Here is a 24,209-nt window from a genome sequence, read left to right on the forward strand (position 1 = left end):
TGTTGCCCAGGGATCTGACCAGCTGCCCTGCACTCTGATCCCAGCAGTGACCAGGGCCATTGATTACATAAGCCAGGGAGCTCTGTTGACGGTAGTATTCTTTAGCATCCATTCCCTCGTGATCAACAACCCCGCCTCACCGCCCCTAGGTGAGTTGGCTTGACTCCTTGGTTGCTATCCCAACCAAAAGGCCTTTGCCCTGCGCCTTACCCCAGGCTGCCTTGGGATTGGCTCTTCAGGTGGGCAAAAGTCAGAGACGGAGAGTTTTGACTGAGCGTGACCGGAGTGACGACCTTGGTTTGGGGCTTACCGTGCACCAGGAAACAACAGCCTTCCTCAGCCTGTGTTTGACTTTCCTCTGCTACAACTGGGGGTAAAGGTCACCATGGGCTCATTCAGAGCCTGGGCTGTGGAATCTGACACACCTGGGTTTGAATCCTTACCCTGCCACGTTCTGTGTGGGTCACCTGGTTGACTTAATCATCTAAGCTCCATTTCCTCTTATGTAAAATGTATAATAACAACAAGGCTGTTGTGAGATTTTAATCTAACAGCAAGTACTACTAGTGCATTTTTTTTCTTTTGAGAAAGATTAGCCCTGAGCTAACATCTGCTGCCAATCCTCCTCTTTTTGCTGAGGAAGACTGGCCCTGAGCTAACATCCGTGCCCATCTTCCTCTACTTTATATGTGGGACGCCCACCACAGCATGGCTTGCCAAGCAGTGCCATGTCCACACCCGGGATCCGAACTGACGAACCCTGAGCCGCTGAAGCTGAACGTGCACACTTAACCATCGTGCCACCGACAGGCCCTCTAGCGCTCTTACTAAGTGCTAGGCACTGTCTGAGTGTTTTATGTACGGTACTAACTCAGTTAACCCTACTCCAGCCCTACGAAGCAGGTACAGTTATCCCCATTTTGCAGATGGGGAAACTGAGACATGGAGAGGTTAAGAAACTTTCTGGGCATTCCATAACTAGCAAATGCAGACCTGGGCTATCAAAGCTGTGTGAGGCCAGAGTCCGTTCCTGTGCACTAGGCTATGCTCAAATATTAAACACGTGCAAATTTGGAACACAGGAGGTGTTCAATAAATTCTGTCTATTAATCCAGTTATTATTATTTTTAATGGTCCTGGTTTTAATAGCTTCCATGAGGCACTTTAGAAGTGGAGTGAGACTTGAGGCATTTTTATGAGATTATGACTTTTTTTTCATAATTTTGAGCTTGAATGAGGGTACTGTGTCTGAACTCAGTTCCTCTGTCTTTTAACTCTAACTTATTGAGCCTTAATATTTTCATCACATCTTGCAGTTTACATTTTCATTGTCCTTAATGATGAACGCTAGCATCTTCTCGTGGGCTCCTTATGAGCTAAAGTGAGTTAATATGTGTCAAGAACTTAGATGCTTGGCGCTGAGTATGTGCTATACAAGGGAAAGAAGTGTGGAAGGTCCTAAAGGTATGAACATAATTTCATCTGATCCCCCGCTTTGATCTTGCCTCGTGGGGCTGCATCTGTTCCCAGGTCATCTAGGACGCTGTTGCCAACTGCCAGCTCGGGAGCTCCTGGAGGCCGGAGGTCTGGCTTGACTCCTCTGTTGCGGCCCAGGCCCATCACCCTGACTGGTGCACTGACATGAAGCGTGAGCGCGGCAGGAAACGGAATTATATTTTTTTGTGCCAAACTCCAATAAGGAATGAGGCAAAGAGGACCAAGAAGAACATGTCTTCATTTCTTGAACTTGCTAGTCTATCTTGTAGGTCCTTGATTTAAATTATTATTTTGTGACACAAGGAGTTAATAACACCCTTCAGGTGGCCCAACATTTAACCCGACATCACCTCATGTGAATTGTCAGACTTGGGAACTATGTCACATTCCATGGAAAACAGGGCTAAGGGACTGCAGGTACAAGAAGGAGAAAACTGGATTTTTCCTCATATTGTTTCTGTAACTGATTGTTTCTGTACACAGTTTGTTTGCATATATAATTATTATATATAATGTTTATTGAGATTCAACTATGTGCCAGGCATTGTTTTAAAAGCCTTATGTGTATTAACTTATTTAATCCTCACTATAGCCCCACGGCGTAGACGCTTTTATGATCTCCGTTTTAGAGATAAGGACACTGTGGCAGAGAGAGGTTAGGCAGGCTGCCCATGGACACACAGCTGGTAAGTGGTGGAGGTAGGATTTGAACCCAGGAGTCCGGCTCTGGTATCTTACACGTCGCACTTATCGGCTGATTCCTTATTTTGGTCAAGTCCTTCACTTTCTAATATGTAATTAACATAGAAAACACTATGTTAGTTTTATTAAATAAATACAGGAATTTCAGAAGGGGCTACAAACTCCTCTGAGAGAGCTCCCAGCGGAGCTGGGTGGTCAGCAACTGCTTTGTTCCCTGTGAACTTCCTCTTTAATGGCAAAGGGCTGGTGGGCCAGCCCAGTGGTGCAGTGGTTAAGTGCGCACGTTCCACTTCCGGGCCTGGGGTTCGCTGGTTTGGATCCCGGGTGCAGACATGGCACAGCTTGGCAAAGGCCATGCTGTGGCAGGCATCCGACATATAAAGCAGAGGAAGATGGGCACGGATGTTAGCTCTGGGCCAGTCTTCCTCATCAAAAAGAGGAGGATTGGCAGCAGTTAGCTCAGGGCTAATCTTCCTCAGAAAAAAAAAAAGGCAAAGGGTTGGGAGGAGTGTGACTTCCCGGGAGAGAGTGACAAAGTCTGCTACTTGAGCTAAGTGGCCTTTACCGCAGAGGTAGCACACGTGCCAGTGGTCCGTCAGAGAGATCTCCCTTCATCTACTGCTCCCATATCTGCCCCAAGGACCCAGCCTGGGAAGTGACTCACCTGGGAGCCTGGTGTTTCCCTTCTCCCCTTGTCTTAGTCAGGGCTGCTGTAACGAATCACCATGGACTGGGTGCCTTACACAACTAACATTTCTCTCCCACAGTTCTGGAGGCTGGGAGGTTCCAGATGAGGTGCCTGCAGCTTCAGTTCTTGGTGAGGGGTCCCTCCTGGTTTGCAGATGGCTGCCTTCTCACGTGTGCTCTTGTGACCTCTTCTTTGCGTGCTGAGGAGAGAGAGCCTGTTCTCCTAAGGCACTAATCCCATCGTGGTGGCACACGCGCGTGACCTCGGCTAAACCTAAGTACCTCCCAGAGGCCCCTTCTTCAAACCGCACCACATTGGGACTTAGGGCTTCAATATATGAGTTTTGGGGGGACACATTCAGTCCATAGCACCCCTCCTCTTCCCTGCAGACCGTGGGCCCCAGAGCTGTTGACTCCAGTGCAAAGTGAGGCACTGGGTAGGTGCTCAGTAAACACTTGTTGAGCGGGAAGCAGTTGAATGAGCCCTGGTTTTGTGAAGTCTCTGAGGACTTGAGCTTTCCTTTCTGTACAGAAGGAGGACTGTGGAATGTACTGAAACCCCGGGGTGCCCAGGAGGAGGAGGAGGAGCTATGTGGGTCTGGATCAGCTTTGTGGTGTCTGGTGAAACAACTTCTCTTAAGGATAAATAGAGGAAAGAGATGGATGTCAGAGAGAGGAAGCCCCAGGTTTGCGTCTTGGTGCTGCCACGGAGAGGCTGTGCGACCTGGGCAGGTCTGGTGATTCCCTCCCCGCTCTTCTGTGAGGGGGTGACACTGATCTCATGGGGGTGCTGGGAGGAGGCAGGGAGCAGCATACATACATCACTAGCACACCTCGAGGTGCCGGAAAACGTTTCCCTTTCTTAAATTAACCCTTTATCTGTGCCAAAGGAAGCTTTCACTGGGATGTGGGCGATCAAGAGAGCAGATATGGGAGGGCTGAGTGCACATGAAGTCCAAATGCAGAGAGTCTCAGGTTGGTGGATGACCTAAAAGGATAAGTCACGGGAACCTGACAGTGTTTACCTGGGAGGCCACCCAAGAAGTCTGGGGTTACCTATGAGCCTAATCACGAGCTCTCGGGTGACTTTGTGGGGAGGGGAGGAGAGAAATGAGAGAAACACTGCAGGTGTTTCTTACATGTAGCCCTGAAAACCTCTGTCCCTCAGGAACTTTGAAAGGACTGCGAGCAGTAGGTGAAGGAAATGAGCTAACACAAAAAGGCAGACGGCACTCTGTTCAAGGAAGAGGAGGGTAAAACCAGGCAACACCTGGAAGCAAGTGAAATTTGATTCACTAAAATTGGAACAAAACTTACCCACCTGCAACGCAAACTGGTGCAGCCACCAAGGAAAACAGTATGGAGATTTCGCAAAAAATTAAAAAATAGTGGGATCCAGCTATTCCACTACTGGGTATTTATCCAAAGAACTTGAAATCAACAATTCAAAGAGATTTATGCACCCCTATGTTCGTTGCAGCATTAGTCACAATAGCCAAGACATGGAAGCAACCCAAGCACCCGCTGACTGATGGATGGATAAAGAAGATGTGCTGTATATATACGATGGAATACTACTCAGACATAAAAAAAGATGAAATTGCCCCATTTGCAACAACATAGATGGACCTTGAGGGTACGATGTTAAGCAAAATAAGCCAGACAGAGAAAGACAAATATTTCACGATTTCACTCATATGTGGAAGATAAACACATGGACAAAGAGAATAGATTTGTTGTTACCAGAGGGGAAAAGAGTTGGGAGGTGGGTGAAAGGGATGAAGGGGCACATAGATATGGTGACGGATAAAAATTAGACTACTGGGAGTGAGCACAATGAAGGGTATTCAGAAATTGATAAATAATAATGTACACCCCAAATTACACAATGTTATAAACTATTATGATCTCAGTAAAATTACTTAAAAAAAAAAAAACTTACCTACCTGGTTAACTTTGTGTGAGACAAGCAAGTTTCCAGGCCCTCTGTGCCCCTGGCCTCCATCCGTCACTTACCTGGGTGGTCCAGCTGCCTTCCTTGACCAGCAGCTTTGTCAGTGGGTTATCTACCTATTCCTTGCACTCACCTCCATTCTCATCACAAAGCCCAGCTCTTGAGCTGGGTTGCAGGAACTGCAGGGCAATGGGAGTTTAGAAAAGGCTACTGATTCCCCCTTTCCAAGAATAATGTCTATGAACGTGGGGTCCAGAATCAGACTAATTTGTGTTTGTGTCCAGGCTCCACTGCTTATTGGTTGTGTGACCTTGGATAGATTTCTTAACCTCCTTGAGCCTCAGTTTCCTTATCTGTAAAATGGGTATTATAATAATAGTACCTACTTCACATGGTTCAGTGAATTAAATTACACAATACAGGTGAAACTCTTACAAAGGCGCCTGGACGATAAGCAGAGAATAGGTATTATCATTCTTAGCAGTGGTGTTTTTACAGACTGGGAAAAACCAGTCATCTTTCATTTTGTTTCCTCTCTGATCCTGATGGTTGTGGGTTACTGGAGAGAAGAAGATCAACAGATGGCTCTGCCACTAATAAACTGTGCAACCTTGAGCAAGCCCATAACCACTCTGAGCCAGACTTGCCTCTTCTCTGGAATAAGGACAATGACTGTGCCCCCCCTCACTACACTACAGGTGTCTGGGAGGCGCACAAGGGACAATGCCATCAAAGTGCTCAGCAAGGCAACACAGGGAGGCGAGATGTAAGACGAGTTCATCCATGATTGCATTGTGGTCCCACAGTGGTTCTCCAAGTGTGGTCCACAGCAGCCCTTGTTAGAAATGCAAATTCTCAGGCCCCAGCCCAGACCTTGTAAATCAGAAACTCTGAGGGTGGGGCAGGCCGTCTGTGTTTAGCCTACGTTCCAGGCGATTCTGCTGCACCCTCATGTTTGGGAACCGCTGCCTTGTGGTCATCCAAAGAAGGGAAGAGCTGAGAGGCACACAAGAAACTAACTTTTTACTAATTCTTAACTTTGGAAGATATTTAGAAATGGTGAAATGATCTCCACCCCCCTACCCCCACCTTCTTATGCAGAGGATATGTAAATATATATATTTTTTAGACAGCGTTATGGGCTGAATTGTACCCCCCCCAATCCTAGTACCCAGGATATGACTGTATTTAAAGAGGTAATTCAGGTAGAATGAGGTCATATGGGTGGGCCCTAATCCAATATGGCTGATGTCCTTGTAAGAAGCAGAAATTTTGGATACAGACGGGTACAGATGGAAGACCGTGTGAAGACACAGGGGAAGGTGGCCATCGACAATCAAAGAGAGAGGCGTCAGGAGAAACCAGCCCTGCCCACACCTTGAGCTTGGATGTCTAGTGCCCAGAATTGGAGATAATCAATTTCTCTTGTTTCAGCCATCCAGCCTGTGGTATTTCTTACGGCAGCCATAGCAGACTAACAAAGCCAGCGTGGAGCCCTAAGCAAAGAAGAGAGGGAACTTGGCAGAGTCGGGAGTGGAAGCTGCAGGCAAGGAGGTGAGTGGGGTCTGAGGGCTTCGGACTCTTGGGGACTGCCAGGGGAAAGCCAGTTTTAGATGCCTCTCCTGATGAAAACAGAAAAGAGGTGGGGTGATTGCTCAATGGAAAATGAATTCTTCACTTTATGAGTGACTCACTTGTTGTCACAGGAGATAGATTAGAAATGATGATAAAAACGCTACAGAATCAGAATGAAATTCAGTGGAAAAGTATCATTTGTTCTACAAACAACTCGTTCACATATAACTTTTTAGGAATGCGTTTGCCCCAGGAAGGCAGACACTAGGGATCCTGAGCAAGGGATGAGATGAGCCTCTAGAAGAAACTGGTTCAAAGGGCCAGAAGAGCCTGGCCATTTTCATTCAGCCCGTAGGCCGGGGAAAAGAATCTTCACTTACACCGAAGGGAAGAAATGCAGGACCTTGATGACGCCTCGACCATTTGCTGAGTGGGTTTGCTCTCCCTATCTTTGCGTTTCACCCACATTTTTTTTTTTTAAATTTTCCCTGGATGTTTAGACTCAGAAGTGTGGCCAGGTTCTAGCATGGCTTCAGTACCCCGGGGGCTGAGTGGGTGAGGCCAAGGGGTTTGAGAGAACATCTAAAATAGGTTCTGCCATCTAGCCACCTTCTCTAGGGTGTGAACACTGATGTCACATCAGACAGACAGACAGATGTACGTATGGAATTTGCTTTCGCAGGGCTTTCTCTGAGGTCATCATCCCAGGGTTGATGTTGGACAGGTCAACATTTTATCTGTCCACTTTTGGAAACTGCTTATGAGAGCAAGCCTTACTCCTTTCTCTCCTCCCCCTTCCCTCCCAAGTGTGTACTATATATTTTTTAACGTGTTATTTTAAATGATGATACCATATCTGGGCAGAAGGCTGACCTTCCTGCTTTTAAATGAAGAGTCACATGGTGGTTTAACATTCAATAGGAGATGCAGAAGTTCTTTCAGGTCCTAATGGTTTCTTTCTTTCTTCCATTGGAGAGTCTTTCCTGGGGAGCCTTCAGCATGAAGACCGCATGATGGAAATGGTGGTTTGACCTTTGAGCTCTGCTGAAAGGACATAGCCAGTGATAGACCATTAGTCTGTCATAAACGTTTCCTCATAACACTTTTGCTTCTCTGTCCATTCTGTCTCTTGGCATCCATGAAAAAATTAATATTCAGGAGCAGTGTGGAGTCAATCTAGTAGGCTCTCTTGCATGAAATGCATTTCACTTTGTGTCATTGGTGTTTGGGAAGGCATTGAAGTGCTGGGGAGGGGCAGAGAGAAGAGTGGGTAACTGGTATGAGATCTGCTCCTGGGTTGCTTTTAGTCTGGGCCAGAGAAGCTGGAATCAGTCTTGTGCAGAATTTAAGATGCTGTATTGTCTTGGCATTGACATAAAGTCTTACTTCCGGTAAAAAGTTCTGTGGCCCATGATTTTTTTTTCTTTCTTTTCAATAGCCCACTCTTTCTTTGGGAAGTAGGCTTGACTGTCTGCTGGGTCTACTTAGACATTTCCCTGGTGAGAGTGAACAAGGACATGGTTCACACTTGCAGTAGGCACAGGGGTGTGTTGCCCAGATCCCCCGCTTCAGGACTGCGGCTGGGAGTGTGATGGACTGACAGCTCACAGCTGCATCCTCCTGCTCCTCATAACCCTGGTGAAGAGACACTATCTTGTTTAAGGTCATGCTCCTTTCCTAGGAGCAGCCAGAATCCAATGACCGGCTGATGTGGCGGTAGAAAGGGCCAGCCCTTTTGCTTTATTTTGGGACATCTCTGCAGGGCCATCCCAGCTCCAGAGTTCCCCATGAGATCAGCTGAGGCCTTTGCTGTGACTGCATGGCAGCTCAACTTCTCCCTTTGCCTGAGTCCGCAGCTCTCGCTTCTGCACAGGTGCTGGTGCCAAGGTCATTGCCCACTAAACCTCCTGCATGCAATTCTCCATCTCTGAGTCTATTTCTAAGGGCACCCGACCTGCAACAATGCTTTCCTTTAAATAGGAATGATTATTGTTTTATTTCTCATGAGGATTATTTTCAGGGGTAAATTCACATTTTCATTCCAGGAATTGATACATATTGTTTTTCAGAGACTTTATTTATATGGAAATTTTTCTGTGTGTGCAAAGGCTACTTAAGAATTGAAAGTGTTTTGGACTCCATGGGGACAAAATAGCTGTGAGAAAGCTGGATTGGTTACCCTGAAGTTTTGGTCCTGGTGTTTACATGGACTGCTCACCACACAGCATGGCCATATGACTGGGGGGAGAGTCTGAGGCCAGGGATCCTGTTGAAAAAGGCCAAGGGTTCAATCTCCTTATTGTTTGGTCTGTTTTCTGTTGTTTCCTGGTCTCAACCCATACCCTAATGTGGCCAGTCAGAGGCGAAAGTGTTCCCTTGACCTGCCCTTGGAGCAGGTGAGAGATTGTGAATAACCACTGAAAATCTGTCATCAAGGCTGGAAAAACAATTCCTGGCACCTGTCCCGCCATGTATGGAGAGCAGATCAACCCAGGAGAAGCCAGTTTGGAATTTTGCCCAAAAAGGGAAGAGTATGTTTCTATAATTTTTTTCAAATTTAAAATAAACACAATTTTCTTATATTAAGTATCTTGTTCTACCCATAAGGAAGACCAATGTGTGAGGTACACGGAAAATAGCATTAAAAATATCTTTGGCTTAAATATTTTGTTAGGTTGGCTGAAGATTGCAAATTTACCAGAAACTTTGCTGTTTTTGAAAATGAGCGGGCTAGAGGAACAGTCAGAATTAGTGGAGATTCAACGTAAGTATTGAAAAGTAAGGAGAATCTGTATCTATTTCATTATTATGTGTGTGCAAGTATGTGTGTGTAAATATGCTTTATGTCTATCTTTATCTGTCTTCTACCTAGCTATCTATTTAATGTATGCATGCCGACAAAGTTTGGAAGAAATGTTTTGCTAAAAGAAAAATAATTACAGTAGAGTGGTGGAATTCAAGTAATTAGAAAAATTTTCTTAGTATTTTATTAGTGTTTGAATAAATTAATGTTTAAAAATAAGTATCACAGAAAGAATGAAACAGACTTTAATAAAATAAAAATGGAAAATGATACGACAGGCAGATGTTGACTTTTGAAATAAGAACGTATTCTGGAGAAGCACTTCGCTGGAATATACATTGATGACAAATCCTATTATCACGCCCAGCCTTCTAAGTTGGGCTTTAGCCTGGATCCAGGTGCTTTGGGCACATCTGATGGGCAGGTGGGCCTGGTAACCTCCGGGCATCTATTAGCATCAGTTGATTTCCTTGGGTTGAAGGGGTCTGCTCAGAGGAGGAAGAAGGGAAAAGAAGGATGGCCTGGTGCCAGCCTCGGATAACTACTCCTGGCCAGGCCCTGGGGACTCCTGGAACAGGAGGGGCTGTTTTCAGAGAGGGTAGCAAACGTGTATGTGTGTACGTGTGTGGGGTGTTTTGGGGGCCAGCAGAGTTGGAGGGGAAGAGCACCATGGGTGCCATGAAGGTGTTGTGGCAGGTGGACTGAATTGTGAACAGGTGTGAGTTTCCCTGTTCCTGATACCCTCCCAACCCCAGGAGAGGGGTTTGTCAATTGATCTTTTAAAGGAAACAGCTTTTTGTTCCATTGGTTTTTTTTCTATTTTCTGTTGTTGATTTTTTGATTTCTGCTCTTATCTTTATTATTTCCTTCCTTCTGCTTTCTTTGGGTTTATTTTGCTTTTATTTTTAAATTTCTTGAGGTGGGAACTTAGGTTATAGATTTGAGACTTTTCCTCTTTTCTAATGTTAGCATTAGTGCTATGAATTTTCCTCTCAACGCTGTTAGCTATGTCTCGCAAATTTGGATATGTTGTGTTTTATTTTCATTCAGTTCAATGGATTTAAAAAAAATTTCCCTTGAGACCCATGGAGTCTTTGGAAATGTGTTGTTTAGTTTCCATGTCTTTGGAGATTTTCCTGCTATCTTTCTGTTGGTTTCTAGTTTGATTGCACTGTGGTTATAGAACATACTCTGTATAATTTCAATTCTTTTAAACTTGTTAGTGTTGGCTTTAGCTCCCAGGACATGGTCTATTTTGGTATATGGTCCATGGGTGCTTGAAAATAACATGTATTCTGCTATTGTTGGGTGGAGTATTCTATAAATGTCAGTTGGATTCTGTTTGTTAATAACGCTATTGAGTTTTCTCATATCCTTGATAATTTTGTGTCTAGTTGTTCCATCGGTTGTTGAGAGAGAGAGTTTGAAGTTTACAGCTATAATTGTGGATTTGTCTATTTCTTCTATCAGTTCTATCAGTTTTTGCCTCACATATTTTGTAGCTCTGTTGTTTGCTGCATATACATTTAGAATAGCTGTGTCTTCTTGGTGGATTGACCCTTTTATCATCATGCAATGTCTTTGTCTCTGATAATTCTCTTTGTTCTGGAGTCTACTTTATATGATATTAATATAGCCACCTCTGCTTTCTTTTGATTATTGTTTACATGATATACCTTTTTCCATTCTTTTACTTTCAACCTACCTACATCATGGTATTTGAAATGAGTTTCTTATAGTGGCGTGTAATTAGGTCACGTTTTTAAACTCACTCTGCCTATCTCTGTCTTTTAATTGATGTATCAGACCATTTACATTTATGTAATTATTAACATGGTAGAGCTTTTGTCTGCCATTTTATTTTTTGTTTTCTACTTTTTTCCCTCTGTTTTGTTGTTTCTCTCTTTTCTTTTTCTGACCTTCCTATGGGTTATTGAACATCTTTTTAGAATTTTGCTTTGATTTATTGACAGTGTTTTTGAGTGTATCTCTTTCTGTAGTTTTTTAGTGGTTGCTCTAGGTATTACGTTATGTATTATATATATATCTTATCATCACAATCTATTGGTATTGGCATTTTACTAGTTCAAGTGAAGTATAGAAATCCTACCTCCCCTTCTGTCGTTTCACCCTAACTATTTATAAGTGCCTTAAGTAATCCATCTATATATCTGTAGAACCACATCAGACAGTATTATCATTTTTGCTTCAATTGTAAAATAATTTAGAAAAATCAAGAGAAGGAAAGTGCATTGTATTTATTCATATTTTTACTCCTTCTATTGTTATTTCTTCTTTCCTGATGTTCCAAGATTACTTCTTTTATCATTTCCTTTCTGTTTAGAGAACTTCCTTTAGCCATTCTTTTAGGGTTATGTCTGATAGTGACAAATTCTCTTAGTTTTCCTTCATCTGAGAATGGCTAAATTTTCCTTTCATTCTTGAAGGATATTTACACTGGATATAGAATTCTGGGTTGATAGTTCTTTCCCTTCAGTATTTGAAAATTGTTCTGACCTCCATGATTTCTGATGAGAACTCTGCTGTCATTGGAAGTGTTTTTTCCTCTATAGGTAAGGTGTCATTTCTTTCTCTCTGATTTCAAGATTTTTCTTTGTCTGAAACTAAAGTTTTCAGAAGTTTGACTATGACGTATCTTTGGCATGGATTTCACTGAGCTTCTTGAATCTGTAGGTTTATGTCTATTCCAAATTTGAGAAATTCGGCAATTATTTCTTCAAATGCAGGCAAACCTCATTTGATTGCACTTTGCTTTCTTGTGCATCACAGATATTGCATTTTTTTACAAACTGGAGGTTTGTGGCAATCCTGCGTCAACCAAGTCTATTGGTGCTGTTTTCCCAACAGCATTTGTTCACTTTGTGTCTCTGTGCCACATTTTGGCAATTCTCACAATATTTCAAACTTTTTCATTATTATTATATTTGTTATGGTGACCTGTGATAAGTGATCTTTGATGTTACAACTGTAATTATTTGGGGGCACCCAAAACTGAACCTATATAAGACGGCAAACTTAATCAATAAATGTTGTGTGTGTGCTGACTGCTCCACTGACCAGCTGTTACTCCATCTCTGTCTCTCTCCTCGGGCCTCCCTATTTCCTTAGACACAGCGATATTGAAATTAGGCCAATTAATAACTCTACAATGGCCTCTAAGTGTTCAAATGAAAGGAAGAGTCTCACATCTCTCACTTTAAATCAAAAGCTAGAAATAATTAAGCTTAGTGAGGAAGGCATGTCGAAAGCTGAGATAAGCCAAAAACTAGGCCTCTTTCACCAAACAGTTAGCCAAGTTGTGAACGCAAATGAAGAGTCCTTGAAGGAAATTAAAAGTGCAACTCCAGGGAACACACGAATGATAAGTAAGTGAAACAGCCTCATTGCTGATATGCAGAACGTTTTAGTGGTCTGGATAGAAGATCAAATCAGCCACAACATTCCTTTAAGCCAAAGCCTAATCCAGAGCAAGGCTCGAAATCTTCAACTCTGTAAAGGCTGAGAGAGGTGAGGAAGCTGCAGAAGAAAAGTTGGAAGCTATCAGAGCTTGGTTCATGAGATTTAAGGAAAGAAGCCATCTCCATAACATAAAAGTGCAAGGGGAGGGGGCTGGCCCAGTGGCCGAGTGGTTAAGTTCACGCGCTCCGCTGCAGGCAGCCCAGTGTTTCGTTGGTTCGAATCCTGGGCGCGGACATGGCACTGCTCATCAGACCACGCTGAGGCAGCGTCCCACATGCCACAACTAGAAGAACCCACAACGAAGAATATACAACTATGTACCGAGGGGCTTTGGGGAGAAAAAGGAAATAATAAAATCTTAAAAAAAAAAAGTGCAAGGGGAAGCAGCAAGTGCTGGTGTGGAAGCTGCAGCAAGTTGTCCAGAAGACCTAGTTAAGATAATTAATGAAGGTGGCTACACTGAACAACGGATTTTGAATTTAGATGAAACAGTCTTATATGGGAAGAAGTGGCCATCTAGGACTTTCATAGCTAGAGAGGAGAAGTCATTGCTCGGCTTCAACACTTCAAAAGATAGGCTGACTCTCTTGTTAGTGGCTGATGCAGCTGGTGACTAAGATGAAGCCCATGTTCACTTACCATTCCAAAAATCCTTGGGCCCTTAAGAATTATACTGTATCTACTCTGTCTCTGCCCTATAAATGGGACGATAAAGCCTAGATAACACCACGTTTGTTTACCACATTGTTTACTGAATCTTTTAAGCCTACTGTTGAGAGCTACTGCTTAGAAAGAAAGATATCTTTCAAAATATCACTGCTCACTGACAATGCACCTGGTCACCCAAGAGCTCTGATGGAGGAGTCCAAGGAGATGAATGTTTTCATGCCTGCTAACGCAAATCTATTCTGTAGCCCATGGATCAAGGAGTCGTTTTGACTTTCAAGTCTTATTATTTAAGAAATACATTTTTGTAAGGCTATAGAGCCCATAGATAATGATTCCTCTGATGGATCTGGCCAAAGTAAATTGAAAACCTTCTGGAAAGGATTCATCATTCTAGACGCCATTAAGCACACTCATGATTCATCGGGAGAGGTCAGATTATCAACATTAACAGGAGTTTGGGAGAACTTGATTCCAGTCCTCATGGATGACTTTGAGGGGTTTAAGACCTCATTGGAGGAAGTAACTTCACATGTGGTGGAAATAGCAAGAGAGCTAGAATTAGAAGTGGAGCCTGAAGATATGACTGAATTGCTGCAATCTCATGATAAAACTTAAACAGATGGGAAGATGCTCTTTATAGATCAACAAAGAAAGTGCTTGTTTTTTTTTTTTTTTTTAAAGTATGCTTTTTGGTGAGGAAGATTGGCCCTGAGCTAACATCTGTTGCCAACCTTCCTCTTTTTCTTCTCCCCAAAGCCCCAGTACCTACTTGTATATCCTAGTCGTAGGTCCTTCTAGTTCTTCGAGTTCTTCCAAGCCTCAGCATGGCTTGACGAGCAGGGCTAGGTCCATGCTGAGGATCCGAGCCAGCGAACCCTGGGCCATTGAAGCGGAGTGTGCGAACTTAACCCCTACGCTGGGCTGGCTGCAAAAGTGGTTTCTTGAGAGGGAACCTACTCCTGGTGAAGACGCTGTGAAGACTGTTGAAATGACAACAAAGAATTTAGAATATTCACAAACTTAGCTGATAAAACAGCAGGAAGATTTGAGAGAATTGACTTCAATTTGAAAGAAGTTGTACCGTGGGTAAAATGCTGTCAAGCAGCATTGCATGGTGCAGAGCAATCATTTGTGAAAGGAAGAGTCAATTCATGTGGCAGACTTCATTGTTGTCTTACTTTAAGAAATTGCCACAGCCACCCCAACCTTCAGCAACTGCCACTCTGATCAGTCAGCAGCCATCAACATGGAGACAAGACCCTCCACCAGCAAAAAGATTACAACTTGCTGAAGGCTCAGAAGATGGTTAGAACTTTTTAGCAATAAAGTATTTTTTAATTAAGCCATGTGCATTTTTTAGATATAAGGCTATTGCACACTTAATAGACTCCAGTATTACACTAGAGTATAAACATAACTTTCATATGCACTGTGAAACTAAAAAATTCCTGACTCACCTTATTGCGATATTCGCTTTATTGCGGTGATCTGGAACTAAACTTGCAATATCTCCGAGGTATGCCTGTATTTTTTTAGCCTCACCTTCTTTCTTCTCTTCTTCTGGGACTCCAAGGACATGAATATTAGACTTTTGTTATAGTCCACAGGTTCCTGTTGCTCTGTTCATTTTTTTTCCCCAGGCGATTTTCTTTCTGTTGTTCAGATTGGGTAAATTCTGCTGTTTTATCTTCAAATTCACTGTTTCTTTCCTTTGTGCCCTCCCTTCTGCTATTGAGCCCATCCATTGAGTTTTTAATTTCAGTTATTGTATTTTTTAGTTCTAGGATTTCCATTTGGTTCTTCCTAAAATTTTCTGTTTCTTTGCTGAGGCTTTCTACTTTTTCATTTATTTCAAATATGTTCATAATTGCTCACTGAAGCATTTTTATGATAGCTGTTTAAAGATATTTGTCAGATAATTCCAACGTCTCTGTCATATTGATGTTAGCATCTATTGATTATCTTTTTAAATTCAAGTTGAGATTTTCCTGGTTTTTACTGTGATATGTGATTTTTGATTGAAATCTGGACATTTTGGGTATTGTGTTATGAGACTGGATCTTAAGTAAACTTCCTGCGTTAGTGGGCATCCTCTAGTACCACCCTGGGTAGGGGAAGGGTGTTACCTATTCATTGATGCCTGGGCAGAGTAGAAGTCCAAATTCCCAACTCAACCTCTCTTGACACCAGAGAAAAGGAGGGGCTCCTCATTACTGCTGGGTGTGGGTGGGAATTCCAGCTCCCAACATAGCTTCTGCTGATGCACCGGGGTTGGAGCGGCCCTGTTACTGTTGGGCAGTGGTGAAAGTCTTGCATCTCCCCCAGATCTCCTCTGGTAGCATTCCAGTGGGGAGGGGTGCCCCATTACCATGGGTGGAAGTCCAGACTCCCTACTTGATCTTTGCTGGTATGGATGGAAGTGGATTCAAAGTTTTTTCTGTGGCGTTTGGCAGGAGTTGAGTGGTTATCATCTAAAAGTTTTTTTGTCTTGCTAGACTTCTCCTTTCCTGGTCCTTTGGCTAGAGAGAGCGGGCTTTTTTGAGACTTTCTTTGTCTGCACTCCTTGGTACTCTGTGTGTCCGGCTTGTCCAGTTCCAAGTATGGGCTGTATGAGGCCATACGGAAACCCGAAGAATCCATCACTATGTCATTCCTTGGATCCTGAGGTCTCCAGTGGTCTGCCTTCTTCTTGCCTTCTTTCAGAGTCTTGTGTTTGATTTAGATATAAAGTCCAGAGTATTTAGTTGTACTTAGCATGAGAAATAGGGAAAAGTACTTCATCTTTCTAGAAGCAGAAATGCCTAATGTCTACTAGACTATTTATTTAGTCTTTTTCATCATGGCTCCCTCCCCCCCGAAAAAAGTGGATATAAATGAAACTTTCGCCTTCAAAATGGAATCTAAATGGAGAATTGCTGAGTTCGGCTTCTTTGAGATATTGTACACCAGTACTTTTTAGGAGTAAACCTCATGCCCGGGATTTTCCAGAGAAGTCTGGATTTCAAGTTATTTGATTGTTTTAAGTAAAAGCATTCCATCAACTGAAAAATGTGATTTTCTTGTAAATACATTCACAAACAAACAAAAAACTCCTATATCTGATCTCAAGTTCTTATTTTTATTTTGGAAAATGAGGTTACTTTATTTGGTCATAAGACACTAGTCAACCCACAGGCAGCTAGTATTTATTTTGATGTACTCTTTTGCTAAACATCTGGATGATAGAGGATAATGGTAACAGCAACAATAATAAAAGCGAACACTTACAGAGTATTTTACTATGAGCCAGGCACTGGGGTAAGCTTTTTATTCACTGTCTCATGTAAAATTCATTACAGGCCCACTCAGAAGATAGTAAAATTTCCCCCAGTTTACAGATGAGTAAGTGGAGGCTTAAGGAGGTCAAGTAGTTTGCTTAAGGTCATACAGCCAGCAAATGGGGGGAGCTGATTCTCTCCGACATCATTACTCGTGCTGTGGACCAGCGCCATCTGATAGAAATAATGTGAGTCAGATAGTTTAAAATGTTCTAGTCACCACACTGAAAAAGTAAAGTGAAATGTGAAATTATTTTTAATAATATATATTATTCAACCTACAATAGCCAAAATATCATTTCAACATGTAATCAACATAAAAAGTTATTATTGAGACATTTTATGTTCTTTTTTATATTAAGTCTTCAAAACCTGGTGTATATTTAACACAGCACATCTCATTAGAAGACTAAATTTTCATTGGAAGTGCTTGATGTGCATTTAAGGTTCAGAAAATTTACAGTTGAAAAGGTGGATTCACATACCCAAATTGTTCTAAACATACTCAGAAATTCATCAATAACTGAATTTGGTGTAAGTTTTAAAGTTTGAATAAATTAGAATCAGATATAGTTAAAAATTTAGTTTCTCGGTCAACGTAGCTGCATTTCAATAGCTCGATAGCCATGAGTGAATCTATGGATCGCTGTTACCCTGCCTGAATTCAGCTGGGCTGAGTCTCAAGGGAAACAAAATCTAAGCCACAGCCAGAAAGAGGGAGAAAATTCATGGAAGTGAATGAAAGGATCAGCCAAGGGTCAAGAGAAAAAGACTTTCCTTTTGGCTGCTGTTGAGGTTACAGTAAGTTCTGGAGTCTTTGGGAACCAGGGAAGGAAGTAAAAGTGTTTTCTTCCATTTCTGAGAATGTGTCACGTGCGCATTCCATTAAGTCTGGCTTTTCAAAGAGGGCTATGTCTGATCTATTAAAGCCAAGTGAAAATAGCACTGAGCTTCTAGCACAGTGGCTCATTAGCTGAGCACGTCCGCGGGGTCACGAGCTGGGTCCCTATAATGGTTAATTACAATAAGGATCCAAGTCAAAGCCATCTTTCCACCATAAATCTTGAGATGGAGAAGATCTCAGATTTTTTCATATTGTAGTTGTTTATGGAGGTCTCTGGGTTATGAAACATATTCTGAAAAGGCAGAAATTATACCTTGGTGCCAAGCAGTAGTTCCTGACCTTTTAAAACTCAAATCCATTTCATAGTAATATATAATTTCATGAACTCTCTTAGGAATTAAAAAAAAATCATTGTATTATTTTTGCAAAGTAACTAGAAAGTAAGGAAGTAATTTTAAGTGAAAAAATCAATTTGAGAGGTAGATTAAAGATTATATTGAAATATATTTTAATATGTTCTCTAATAATATTTATAATACATATAAAACCAATTTTATCTTGTCTCTATTTAGGAAATGACATGTGCTATTTAATTTACCCTAAATAAATTATATTAAAAAGCATGACTTGACAAATGAATATAAAAATAACATCATATCTTGTTTGCTTTGGAGACCAGATGTATATTAAAATGTAGATGGACATTTAACTGTGTTAAATCGCCAACAATAACGGCATTCACGATCTGATGGTTGGAATTCCTGCATTTTGTGTGCTTAAAAAAAATTAAAATGAAATCATCACTTTAATGTGATTATTTTTTTTAGTTCTATTTCTACAAGAAGAGATAGGAGGAGGGCTCTGGGCCCTCACTCAATGGCAAATACACATCCATTTGCACAGAGGTTGAGAGGTGCGGGACTGGGTTGGGGTCTGACTCTGACACTTACCAGCTTGGGAACTTAGGGAAGTTACTTAAACTCTGTGAATCTTGTTTCCCTTCTCCAAAAAAATGATGTTGATAATAGTACATACCTCATGGGGGCTGTGGTGAGGATTAAGTGCGTTCACATATGTAGGGGGCTTAGGACAGCTCTTGGCCCCCAGGAAAGTCCCGGTAAATGTCAGCTATGGTTTATTTCCACTTGGACGTTCCACTCACCATGTCCAAAGCCAGAATGATTAGTTTCCCTCCTACACTTGTTCTTCATGCACTTTCTATGTAAGTTGGTGTTACTTTCAAGCACTTTATCACTCTAAAAGCCCAGATTCAAACTGTCTTCTTCTCACTGTCCTCATCTAATCACGTGCCAAGTGCTGTCTCTTTTAGCTCTAATTTCTCCAAGTCTTTGCTCTTTCCCCTCCCTAGGACCATTGCCTCTTCACTGGCCTTTCTGTGTCGTTTCTTGTCTTCCTAAATTAATGTTCCATACAGCATAGCATCTAGGTACAGTCTGAGTCTGAGGAAGTCCTCTCCCGGCAGTGATTCTCTGTTGCAAAAAGACAAACCCGAGTTTCTTAGGAAAGAATGAATATAAGGTCCTCTGTTCCTGCCTACTTTGCATTCATTCATTCAGCAAATATTTATTGGGCACTTGCTACATAGCGGCCTAAAGTCTTGCCACCGCTGCCTGACCCTTTTACAGAACACCATGCTGCTTATAGTTTCTTGAACTCATAAGCTATTTCTTCTCTCCCTGGGATGGCTCACAAGTTATTCTCTGCTTGGAATGCCCTTTCCCAAAGTCAGTGAGTGGCTGAGCTCAGGTTCAGATTTCCTGGCTCTGCACCTGATCCTCCCTGTCTGCTACCCCACAGTTCAGGACCAGGGACCTGTCCTGCATCAACCACGTGGTGGGTAGCAGTCTCTCAATAAATCCTCCTGGAAACAATGAATGCTTCCACGATAATAACATTGATTCTTAGGGCATTGTTGCTAGTTCTTATGGAAGTTGTCATATATCACGTTCTCATGGCTCTTCCGCTTAGTGAGTTTCAGTTTCTGAAATCTTAGAAAGCCGAAGGAGCTTATATGATCTTATTGTAAAACAAAGAAGGAGAGATGCCATGTCTCGTATTGGTCTAATACATGGGTCTGGACAATGGGGCTCTGAGATACCTGATGTGTCCTCTGTCCTTCCACCCACATTTGACTGAGGCTGGAGAAGCATAAGAATAAGCTTCTTGGTGGTCAGCTGCCTATCTTTTCTACCCTGGGCCTGCTGTGGTCCCTCTAGCTTAGGCAACCATTCATGTATTTCTTAATTCAATCAGCAAACCCTCATTCAGTGTTCATTTTGAATGAGGCGTACCCCAGAACTACCTCATGTGACTCGACAGGCCCCTGGTTTATAATCCTTTTCTTCATGTCCCCAAAGCTTCTACCCAAGGATGTTGGTTTGTTGCTTCTTTCTTCTGGGTGCCGTCTTTGACACTGACGTCTGGCCACCTCTCACTGTCTTATCCCTGCTCTCCTGCCCTTCCATCCTTCACAATGATTTGCAGGTCTAAAGACCTCTAACGTCTCTCCCTCCTGCTCCCTTGGTAAGTGAATATAGGAACTTTCCAGAACATCTGTCTTGAGAACCTGGGCACGAATTGTGTGCGTGTTTGGGGAGTGATGGTAGTGAGAGTAGTAGAGTAGAATTAGGGGCTTTACTTAGAAGTTAATTTGAGCAAATCTTAAGCTAGAACATGCTGAGACCACAGAGAGAAATAGGAGAGAAAACGTGGCACAGAATAAATTCCACAAGCATTTTTAAAATCCCCTAAGGATTAGTTTGGATATGAGACTAGGAAAAAAAACCACTTCTGGCTTATAAGAAGAATATATCATGTGTGCCATCCAGCTGCTCTGCAAAGGTTTTGCTTAGGAAACACAATGCCGGGTGTGAGAGGCAGTGGATTTAAATTTGCAGAGCGACACTGTCTTTTTCTAGGAACAACTGCTCTATTGTCTCTTGTCTCATCTCGAAAAGCCACCTAGGATAGTGATGGAGCCAAGTGGAAAGTACAAGAAGATTCGTTGTTTTAATTCTTTTGTTTCTGAAAACAATTATTTTATATCTGGATTCTCCCTCGTTCACGGAGGAAAATGAGATTCTAAGAAAAGCTTTGAGGTGTTTTGGGTTTCCCCAAAGAGCTGTCCTAGCTGGAGTGGAAAGATGATAGCTGGAGCCCAGACTGGCATTGAGAGACACTCCGTCTGTATCAGTTGCTCCACGTCTCTTGCTGTCTCCTTGGACCCCACTCCCTCCATATCCCTGATCCTTCTCCATCTGTATTCCTTCTCCAGGGCCCAGGCTTTGTTCTTGGATGCCTTGAAGCCACTCAGATGGGAAGTAACAGTGACTTGAGCATAAAATTTCTTCTCAGGCTGTCTAGGGTCGCCAAAGCCCCCGCCTGAATCCTTGCTGCCTCCCCGGACTGCCTTCCTGGCATCTGGGGGCCTTGGCGCTTCTCTGCTTGGGCTGACCCAGCCTTTTACAAGCTTCAGTCCTTTCCAAATCCTCTTCACAATTTTGATATATCCAAGTAGTAGCCATGCTATAAATTCCTTCATAGTTTAAATTTGACTCACTTAAAAAAAACTTAAATAAAGTTAATTCATCACCATAAGCGGAAAACCACTATCACTAACTTAAATGGAAGGTAACTGCTATGGTCTGAATATTTGAGTCCCCCCTCACAATTCATATGTTGAAATCCTAAAGCCTAAAGTGATGGTATTAGGAGGCTGGGTCTTTGGGAGGGGATTTGTTCATAAGGGTGGAGCCGTCATGAATACGATTAATGCCCCAGGCTGGCCCAGAGGCTGAGTGGTTAAGTTGGCACACTCCGCTTCCATGGCCCAGGGCTTCACTAGTTCGGATCCTGGGCATGGACATGGCACTGCTCATCAGGCCATGCAGAGGCAGTGTCCCACATGCCACAACCAGAAGGACCTACAACTAGAATATACAACTATGTACTGGGGGGCTTTGGGGAGGAGAAGAAGAAGAAAAAACCAAAAAGATTGGCAACAGATGTTAGCTCAGGTGCCAATCTTTAAAACAAAACAAAACAAAAGATTAACGACCAAGAGAGCTCTCTTGTCCCCTTCCACCATGTGAAGATACAATGAGAAGTCTGCAACCCAGAAGAGGCCCCTCACTTGACCATGTTGGCACCTTGACCTCAGACTTCCAGTCTCCAGAACTGTGAGGAATAAATGTTGGTTGTTTATAGGTTACCCAGTCTGTGGTATTTTGTTACAGGTGGCTGAATGGACTGAGACGGTAACCTTAACACTGAATACAATAAACACAAAATAATAAGTGCCCAATCGCGTGCCATTTGGAATCATCTCTCAGACCACCTGCGTTTAAGTGCTGACCTTTGGGAAATCCCCTTTGAGGACTCTCAGGTTTCCTCCCAGGCCTCTGAGGGTGGGTCTAAGATGACATTCTCTCACTACTGCAGGGACCTTGGGCTCCATGTTCACTTTGTGAATGAACTTGGCCAAGTTACTGTTTCCTGGGAGATTTCTACGTTTCTAAGCTATAAGAACGATGGCCATCTCAGACTTTTCATTAGGATCAAATGAGACAACATCTGTAAAGGGCCTAGCACATGCCTAATCATGGGAAGCGGTCAAGAAATGTTCTCCCACCAGGCCAAGGAATGAAATTTGAATGGTAGGCCTTCTTGCTTTTGTATTGGGCATTCTGCTCAACTGGGTGACTCGATTCTCAAAACAGCCGTCTTCTCCATTTTATCAACTTTCCTGGAGTGATACAATTTCCAGTGGTAGAGCTAGGATTCAAACTCGTGTCTGTACGATTCCAAAATCCTTGTGCTTAATTGTTAAGCTACACTGATTTCTAAAAAAAATCAACCTGATTGAGATAGACTTTGCACATAATAAAATTTAACCATTTAAATATATATTTTGATGAATTTTGACCAGTTTGTATGCCTATGTGACCACCAACACAATTTAGATTTCACCCCCAAAAGTTTCTTTGCGCCCCTTCCGGGTCAGTTCTCCTTGGCTACACCCCCAGGTTTCTGTCCCATAATTGAGTATAGTTTATTCCTTCTCATTGCTGAGTCGTACGTCCATAGAGTGGGACAATTTTTTCTTACTCGTTGCCTGTTAAAGGACATTTATTTTCTCAGTTTCTCAGTCCTTTCCATTTTCCTTCATTTCCTCTAATCACTGTAGCCTAAGGAACCAACATCTCTTGCCTAGACTACTGTGTTGGCCTCTTAAGTTGGTCTCCCAGCCCCCTCCCTGAGCCCCCTGAGTTGGTCTCCCTGAGCCCCCTCCAACTTACTCTCCGTTCTAAGCAGAGTGATGTTTAGAGGTACAAATCTGATGAAGAATCAAGTCACCGTCAAACTCTTCATCCTATGATAAAGATCTAAATCTGTATTGTGCCTGGCGAGGCCCCCTGTGGCCCAGCTCCTTCCTACCTACACCACTTGTTTTGGGACTACTTTGCCCAACGGCTCATTGCCCCCTGGCATCTCTGACCTCCTTTAGATTCATTTTATGAGCCAGCTGCTCACTGTTGAAAGCCTCAGGGCTCTTGCAATGCAATTTCCTTCATCTGAAATGAACCCCTTTCCCCAAACCTCTCTGCCACTCCCTGCTCTGTGAGTGAATGCCTACTACTCTCTTCCCAACCTCCGCTCAAATCTCATTTCTTCAGGAAAGGCTTTTGAACCCTCCTGGTTGGGACAGCTCATTAATTTTCTCAAAGAATTGTATTTCTTTTCCTTCAGGGTACTTTTCTCAGTTTGCAGTTTTCCCTTCTCTAGTGGGATAGCAGTAGATGGTCAGGATGTGTCTCACAGAGCTCAGAGATTGTGGCAGGCAGAGTCCATGTCTTTTTCACGTCCTGTTCACTCACAGTGCATTGCTCAGTGCTTGGCACATAATGGACACCCAGTAAATAGAAGCTAAATGAGTGAATGAATGAACTGACCCTTTTGGTCCCCCAACGCTGCCACAGGGAGGAAAAACTGCTGTTGACTTCAGGAAGGGAGGCATTAAGAAAGGGGTATTCATTTATGGAGGATTTGTTTTGTGCTAGACTAGGTGATTATCTTACTGTAGGTATTTGGGAGAAACAGGGATGTATCTAACTATGAGCTTTGAACCGGGAAAGGAGATTGCCTTCTAAGAGAGCTAAACTGTGAAATGAACATAAAAGGAATCAGATTATATAGGCAAATTACCTGAAAAGATGGAACGGCTTCTAGGCGCCAAAGACTTGAGTGTAACAGGCTTGAAGTTATGCACAGAGCCGAAGATAGAATGATCCTTCAGAAATGGCATTAATTAGCCTCAGAAGAAGAATAAACTAGGCCTGGGAGGGGCTATGTGCGGAGCAAAGGACTGGCCCCAAATGGCCCCAATACAAACTCGTCCATTCTGATTACTCTGGAGATGGCTGAATCTGCCTTCTTTCTGGTTTTACATTTACTAAGTAGCCTTCTAATTAGAATCTGGTTTCCCATGCAGATTGGTCGACAGGGAGCAAATATAGTCGCTAACTAGTCTAGTCCCAGGCCTACTTAGAGTGCTGTATCTCCTTGTAATCAATTATTCAACATTCTGGTTTCATACATGGGTCTTGGGGATGAGCTTGGTTCGGAGGAGTCTGTCCCTGAGAGATGGCTGTGTTCTCTGCT

At 42.8% G+C, this 24,209-nt stretch overlaps 1 long non-coding RNA gene across 1 annotated transcript in view; it reads left to right on the forward strand.

Annotated features, from left to right (window-relative positions):
* The window catches only part of LOC124230226 (uncharacterized), a 92,293-nt gene that overhangs the window by 59,483 nt on the left and 8,601 nt on the right, over positions 1 to 24,209 (forward strand). The window contains exons 3-4 of the long non-coding RNA XR_006886113.1: positions 6,275 to 6,394; positions 9,090 to 9,179. This is a non-coding gene — a long non-coding RNA (uncharacterized LOC124230226). The remainder of the gene's footprint in view (positions 1 to 6,274; positions 6,395 to 9,089; positions 9,180 to 24,209) is intronic.

Source organism: Equus quagga, chromosome 19 (genome assembly GCF_021613505.1).
Source record: "Equus quagga isolate Etosha38 chromosome 19, UCLA_HA_Equagga_1.0, whole genome shotgun sequence".
Taxonomy (NCBI): domain Eukaryota; kingdom Metazoa; phylum Chordata; class Mammalia; order Perissodactyla; family Equidae; genus Equus; species Equus quagga.